Consider the following 7,833-nt stretch of genomic DNA (forward strand, 5'->3'; position numbering starts at 1 on the left):
AAACAAGTGAAAAAGTCATGGTGGCTTTCTCAAATAACAAGAAAATGATAAAATCATTACGTTGAGTTTAACTAAAATTATATAAGGTAAAGCATTGGTCAGGAATATCTCTTTTATTAAGGAACTAAGTTTCCTACTTGCAAAGAAACAAATCGGAAATAATAGTCGAATTTTTTAATTTGTAAGATTTTTGAACTAAGGTCTCATATATTTCACCATTTTTTTCTTCCCTTTATCATGGTATGCTCATTAAGTATATATGTGTGTGTGTGTGTGTGTGCACGCGCATGTGTGTGTAAAATAAATAAATATATGTATGTGTCATAACACAAAATCTTACAGGCCATGGCAATGGACCAATTGGGAGTCGGTTGCTCGGCCGGGGAATCAAGGAGGCCTTGGGATTCTTAACCCTGTGACCCATGCTTTGCTTGTTGCGCCAAATTTGTGGTTTCCTTGGCTAAACAGAATCAAGTTTGGGTAGTTATGATCAGTGATATGATAGAAGCAGCTAAACTCGGCTCGAAGGAGGAAAGTGGAGAGGGGTAGAGGTTCATGACAAGCTGCTTGCCCCGACGTGGTCTACCTTAAGACTGGGGGGCACCTGAGGAGAATTGGTAAGAAAATGCAATAGAGTAGCAGGAGTCTTAAAGTGGGGGGAAGAAGCTAGATATTTCAAGAACTCCATTTTACATTGGTCCCCCTGGCTCTCCAAAGTTGTAGATTCGCCACAAAATCCCTATTGGATTGAGACAGCAAGGAAGCTGAATAATAAGGGTCTGATCCGACTTGAGCACTTCTGGGACAGTGTCAACAAGAGTTGGAAAACCATTGACCTTATGATTGCACAGTACCAACTCAATAGCTTGGAGGTCTTGCTTGTCCACAAAGTGATGAAAGAACTTGACAATCTAGTGATGCCAATTTGTGACTCGAGATTGGACTGGAAAGCTTGGAAATGGCCCGGAAGCAATCTCTTGTGGAAACCCTATACTAAAATCATTTATCAGACAATGATACAAAAGAATAATTGCTCTAGCCCCCTTAATAAGCTATGGAAAAAGCAATGGCCGGAGAAAAGGTGGGAGCATGTAATGGAGAACATATGGAAGCCAAAGGTTCCACAATACATGAAGGTTTTCTTATGGAAGGTTACTTGAGGTGCTCTACCGACGGGGGTGAAGATTCAGGAGAGAGAGATTGGGTCAGATCGATGCTTGGGGTGCAGGTTGACTAGTGAAGATCAGGCCCACCTGTTCATGGACTGCCCAGCTATAAAAGGCCTCACAGGGAAAGTATGCAAGTGGGTCCAAAGAACAGATTTTTCAAGACTGACCTATGCTTTGGAGGTAAAAACTCAGGTAATCATGCACTCCTCGTCAGCACTCAGATTGTCAGATACTTCTTCTTTCATAATGTATGGCAAACAAGGAACCAGAATTTACTAATTTTATGCAAGGTGAAGTTTCACTTTAGCATTCTAAAAGAATAGAATGCAAGTGAAGTCAAGCCGTGTAAGGATGTGAAATAAAAGGTGAAATAAAAAGATTTATCTAATATTTTAAAATGACATTTAAGGTAAGTCTCCATCATAGCACTGAAAGCAATGAAAGTATGCATAACCCAACTCAACATTAAGGCTTCTTTAGAAAGCCAAAAAATTACTACTTGGATATAGTAACATGGTACAAGGAACAAAAAAACAAGGTGAAGACTTCACGATGGTCTTAAGAAGACAAAAATTTTTGTTGTAATAAATTGAACGATTATTAGTACACATTTGACATGTTAATGGAAGAAGATTATTTATATATATATATATATATATATATATATATATATAGAGAGAGAGAGAGAGAGAGAGAGAGAGAGAAAGAGATACACATGATTGCCAACACATTTGTAAGGTTATTTCTCATGTGTGTGTGTGTGTGTGTGTGTGTGTGTGTGTGTGAGAGAGAGAGAGAGAGAGAGAGCATTTAACATTGAATTTTTCTTTATAGTTTATTAGGCAAGTCATGATGTGAACAATCAACTTTTAAAATTATATGCACGTAAGATGGAAGCAAGAGAGCGAATGAGGTGACGAGGGGGAATCTTCAAACTAACATATTTTATTTTAAAGATCACCATTATGGAATTGACTCCTTCCATTGGATTCAAATCTTTTAAATGCATTGAGCATGTACCAAGTGTGGTGTCTTTTGAGTCTCTCTCTCTCTCTCTCTCTCTCATATGAGTCATCATTTATGGAGTGAAAAAATCAATTTTCAAGCCTTCCAATCCCAGGGCTCAGGGCTCCCCCCATACCTTGTGCTTCGCCGGTCCTCTTCACCTTGTTGAGAATAACTAGAGGTCTTTCCATTTCTTTGTCAAATTTAAATTTAGAGCTAAATATAGAGAGGTAAACTTGTTTTTCATACATACGTCTCGCTCTACTCTCTTCTATTAAGAGGAATCTACATAGATTCCCTCCCCTCGTCGCTCCTTTCCCAAAGGAAAGAACAACATGGTGCCCCCGTCTCCTGTTGCAACCTGCTTGTGTGTGATGTTTAGAGAGAAGCCCTGGTTGTGGGGAGGCCGCAACCCCAGCACAGCCGTCATCTACCCTAAAGAGCGCTCCTTGCCCTCGTCCGCAGGCGATGCTGGAAGAGAAGCGCACTGCCCTCATTAGCATGCATGAGGCCCATCCTCCTCAGTCCCCTACAGTATGAGAGGTTCTCGACGATGCAGTGTGTGCTTGCAAGGCACCCACCACTAACATTTTTTAAGGGCACCAGCCTAAGGTTGGCGATCTGGGCCTGCATCGAATGCAAGTGAGAGCTCTTTTTGCCTGTATTGCATGCTACAGAGAGCCCCGCTTCAGCCTTTTAGAGAGAGAGAGAGAGAGAGAGAGGGGTTCGATCTAGCCCCACTCAGTGGCAGTGGGAAACCGAATCCGATCTCCCCTATTGACGTCTACCTTGCCTCACAAAAGAGAGAGAAATATCGTTGTACGACACCATCCGGCTGTGTGTGAGAGAGAGAGAAGAACGGAAAAAAAACAAGTGATAAAATCACAAGGCCTGCGGGAGGAACTTAACAAAAGAGCCATTTTTGAGTTACATATAAATACAAAAGAAATATGTTTACCAGCGGTAGTCAAAGAAAAAGTATTGTGTGTACAATTGTGAGTGCATGCATGTGTGTTCATGAGTGTGTGATTCACAAAAACAACCAAACACCAAAGCTGAGGAGGACACAACGATGGAGGAAGCCAAGGTAGCGTCAACCCCTACTATCTCAAAGCTAAAGTCCATCATCGCCGTTGTCTTTGTGTGGGCCGCGCCGAAGAAGAAAGGTCGAGGGTTCTGAACCAAGTGTGCATTCAAGGAAATAGAGTCTCTCTTCTATGACAATCGTGGTGCTGCATCTCAAAAATCTGTTGATGGTCGGTCACCCTGGTCCCTGGTGTACATGCATATGCTCATGAGCAAGACCTGCACAAAGAAGCAAACAGTTTATTGCATGTAGATATTGAGAGAATTTAGGAGGTAGGTATCTTTTGTCAGCACGAGGAGAGAGAACGGCCCTCAGTCATTGCATGAACTAGTTGGTCCTATCAATGAAGAGGCCAAGAGACTATTTCAATTTTGTTTTTTATTTAAAGGGATGCAGATCTCAATACAGAGGGTGTTGTCCCACATGGCTTACAGCAGTAGCAAGAAAGTTGTTGGCCCTTATGTGTGTGAGTTTAGGGGTCTTCCATTTTAGAGGCCAAAGTGTCATTCCAACCCTTCAGCTACAAGGATTAGAAACGAGCCCCTAGGTAGGTAATAGGAATAGGCCTCGCCTCTAAGTGATCGAATAACTATTCCTTTACAAGACCACTTGCAAAGTAAACCTTGATCTATTGAGTGATAAATGATATACCAATAGCAGGTTTACACTTACATTAAAATAGAGATCTTTTTTATTAAGTAAGGCAGCAAAGAGTCCAGGCACTGGAGGGTTACAGTTTCTTTTGAGATGGAACCTCCAAAACAATTGCGACAGATAGTGGCTCACAATATCCTCACAATATTTACTCAAGCTTGTGGAGAAATGTCCAGATTATTGAAAGTAGTAGGCAAGAACGGAGATGAATAAAGGCACCATACACAGGTGGAGGTGGAGTAGAGCTAGAGGCGACGCACTCTCCGTGTCGGGCGTTGTTATCAGATCCTGTGCAGTTGCCTTCATTATCACCATCATCACTACCGCCAACACTACCACCACGTTCTGCAACAAGGTGAAGTAATTGGCCATGGCTTCTGATCTGTTTCTCTCTCTCTCTCTGTGGATGTACAAAAACGAGAAAATCTCAACTCCGAAATGTGTATGCATGGAACCGGATCGCTAGCAATTCTTTATAGAGAGCGTACAATGTGTGTGTGCGCACTGCGTGTTCGTGTGTTTGTTAATATATATAGAGAGAGAGAGAGAGAGAGTTACTACTCACGAGTACACTTGAACCAGGCTGGTCCTATCGGTGAAGAGGCCAAGAGCTGGGATACAAACTGCCAAACAATATGGTGGGCGAGGAAAAGAAACCCTTAAAACACTTACTGGACTACCTAAAGAGTTTGGCACCTGAGAAGGACAAGAGAGCGTCGCAACATTTCAATTTGTTTTAAGATGGGCTGCAAACTTCTATTGAGAATCAATAAAACAAGCTTGAGCATTCTGTGGATTCTGTTACCAAAGGTGTTAGGATCATCCAGGCTGAAACCTGAGGTTAGCAAAGCAGTTTCAAATAGGAGCAGCACAAGATCTTTCACAGACTTATCATTCTTGTCTGCATCAGCCCTCTTCCTCAACTCCTCCATGATTGGGTTCTCAGGGTTTATCTCCATAGTCTTCTTCGAAGACATGTAACTAGACATGCTACTATCCCTCAATGCCTGAGCCTTCATAATCCTCTCCATGTTCGCGGTCCACCCATACTCTCGAGTTACAAGGCAGCATGGAGAGTCGACAACACGATCTGAGACCACGACTTTCTCCACCCTGTCACCCAATATATCTTTCATTATCTTACACAATGGCTCGAATTTGCTCTTCAGTTCTTCTTTCTTCTGCTTCTCATCTTCAGAATCTTCAAGTTTCAGACCCTCCTTGGTGGCAGACACAAGCTTCTTCCCATCAAACTCCTTCAACTGCCCCACAACATATTCATCAATGGCATCAACCATGAACAGCACCTCATAACCTTTCTTCTTCAATTTCTCCAAGAAAGGAGAGTTCTCCACGGCTTTCTTACTCTCACCTGTAATGTAGTAAATATCACTCTGCCCATCTTTCATTCTGGTGACATAATCCTTTAGGCTGGTCATCTCATCTCCACTCTTAGTAGAGTGAAATCTGAGGAGCTCAGCAAGCTTCGCCCTGTTTTGGTTGTCTTCATGAATTCCAAGCTTCATATTCTTGGAAAAACCTTTATAGAACTTGTCTTTGTTCTCAGCGATTTCAAAGAACCTACACATTTCTTCACCAGATTCTTCCTAATCACCTTGTTCTGCTGGAGCATCTCTCGAGAAATGTTGAGAGGCAGATCCTCAGAATCAACTACACCTTTCACAAAACTTAAATACTCCGGAATAATCTCTTCACAGTTGTCCATGATGAAGACCCTGCGTACATACAGCTTGATGCCACCATTAAGGACAGCCCTGCCACGACCGTCCCCAATCACCAAGACTCCTGGCCCATCATTAGCACACCAACTGGGACCACCTTCCGCCACACGAACGTGAACAGGCTTTAGGGGGGCCACGCCCCTGCTGAGGAAGACCGACGAAGCTGCCCTGGCAGCACGCCTAGGCACACGAAGCCGCCATTGAACCTCCGGAAGGAGGTGAGGGAAGCAGCAACTAAAAAATAAGGGCGGATGGCAAGGGCACAGGGCCACACCATGGCTGGAGCTGTCGGGTCTCCTACCCCGAGAAACCCCGCTCCTTGGCCGAGCCCCCCACAGAGAACCAATGTGCCAGCACCTTCAGACGACACACTTCCTTTCCTTCTGATTTCCAAAATTCCCTACGAATTATTGCAAGAGACAGTTCACGACTTCGAGGCACGGTCACAAGTCCCATAACTATCTAAGTAAATGTCCACTATCTCTCTGTCCACGGTCCAATAAAACAACAAATAACTCTGTCCAATTTTTGAAAAATACACACCATTCATCTAAACGAGTGCCCACTATCTTATTTCGACCAATCAACATTTTTTATTTATAAAAAAATGCTTAAAAATACTTCATTTTTTTAAAAAAAAAATAACACACCAGTCATCTAAATGAGTGCCCACTATTTTGTTTCGACCAATCAACATTTTTTACTTATAGAAAAATGCTTGAAAATACAACTTCATTTTTTAAAAAATTTAGTAAGTAAAAAGAGAATGCATCGCTATAGCCTTGCCCTTTGGGCAGGCCAAAAAGAAGAAGAAGAAGAGAGTTTCAACATCGCTCGAAACTATCCTAAGAGACCTTAAATATCTATCCGAATGAGAGATACTACACGTCGAAGCAAGAAGTTTTTTTTGTTTTGTTTTTTTGGCCTTCCATTTTCCTCTTGAGCCCAAACCGAGGGATCTCTTTAGATTCCATCTAATGCAAACGTTGGTACTACGTTGGTACTACCTGTGGCTCCATTCCTTTTCATTAGATGGAATCTCCCCGGATCCTACTATTTCTTGAAACCCCCCTTTCCCACCCACTCTCTCTCTCTCTCTCTCTCTCTCTCTCTCTCTCTCTCTCTCTCTTTGTTGTTCTTCATAGATGCAGGAGACGTCGTAGACCAGACCAACGAAACCACCACCACCCCCCTCCCCCCCCCCCCCCCCCCCAGGTGACAGTAGCGATGCAGATGACGCACGCAGGGAGGGGACCCTCGCTTATAAGTGACACAGGGTGTCACTTAAGGGATCTACAGCAGGGAACCCTCTTGGTAGGGCGGGGGGACTTTAGGCCGTCGGATCCACGCGACCAGAGGGGGCAAGATTTATCATGCAAAGGGCTCGTCACCCTGGCACGGATGCGTGATAGGCGGGCTGGATAGGGCGTGGACGTCTATCGGAGGAGGTCGTGGACTCCAGCAGAGAGCACGACGAAGGGTGCCTAAATTTTTGATCTCAACCAGCTCAGATCAACGGTCGATTGCACTTGGGCCGTTGATCCCTTGAATCCACCCCGTGTGCTTTATTAACGAGGGAGCACGGACGGGGGCGACGCGCGTAGGGAGGGGACCCTGGACGCAAGGTGGAGGTGTGTGGGATAGTGGTTGTCCAAGGTGGACGCATGCGCGCAAATCGGGCTAGGCGGCAACGAGGTATCACAATCCGGCATAGGCCCACGGGCTGCAGAACAGGCAGAGAGAAATCTTTCGCTTGCAAACCCCCAAGCTCCATGCGACCTCAACATCCGCGACCTTATTCACTCTCCCAATCCACATACCTCCGGCCCCTGTGCACGCCACAGAGAGAGAGAGAGAGAGAGAGAGAGAGAGAGAGAGAATGGTCGAAAGCACGATCTCTAACTAAGGAATGTTGCCCTTGCCGTTTGCTCTCGAAGCCTCCCCTGCACACCCAAGCAAAAAATTGCCCTGCAATGGCCTGCATCCATGAGAGAGAGAGAGAGAGAGAGAGAGAGAGAGCATGAGGCAAAAGATCTCCTTTTTGCTTGCGTCATCCGTCCCATGTCGGGACGACTAGACACTAAGGCTGGGTTCAAACGAAGCGACGGCAATTCTACGCACAGGGGCATCGAGCTTGGATGGCGAAGGTTGATTGGCTGCAGTTTAAATAGTCTTC

General features: G+C 44.4%; 1 pseudogene across 1 annotated transcript; it reads right to left on the reverse strand.

The window, feature by feature from the left end:
• Nucleotides 1-3,077: 3,077 nt before the first annotated feature.
• Nucleotides 3,078-6,128, reverse strand: LOC147451853 (heat shock protein 81-1-like; annotated as a pseudogene). Its single transcript, XR_015188842.1, has 6 exons — nt 5,959-6,128; nt 4,721-5,837; nt 4,596-4,611; nt 4,481-4,487; nt 4,140-4,260; nt 3,078-3,479 (listed from the first exon to the last, which is right to left on the reverse strand). The product of XR_015188842.1 is annotated as a heat shock protein 81-1-like (transcript).
• Between the last annotated feature and the right edge of the window lie 1,705 nt (nt 6,129-7,833).

Source organism: Adiantum capillus-veneris, chromosome 8 (genome assembly GCF_014529385.1).
Source record: "Adiantum capillus-veneris isolate H3 chromosome 8, ASM1452938v2, whole genome shotgun sequence".
Classification (NCBI taxonomy): Eukaryota; Viridiplantae; Streptophyta; class Polypodiopsida; order Polypodiales; family Pteridaceae; genus Adiantum; species Adiantum capillus-veneris.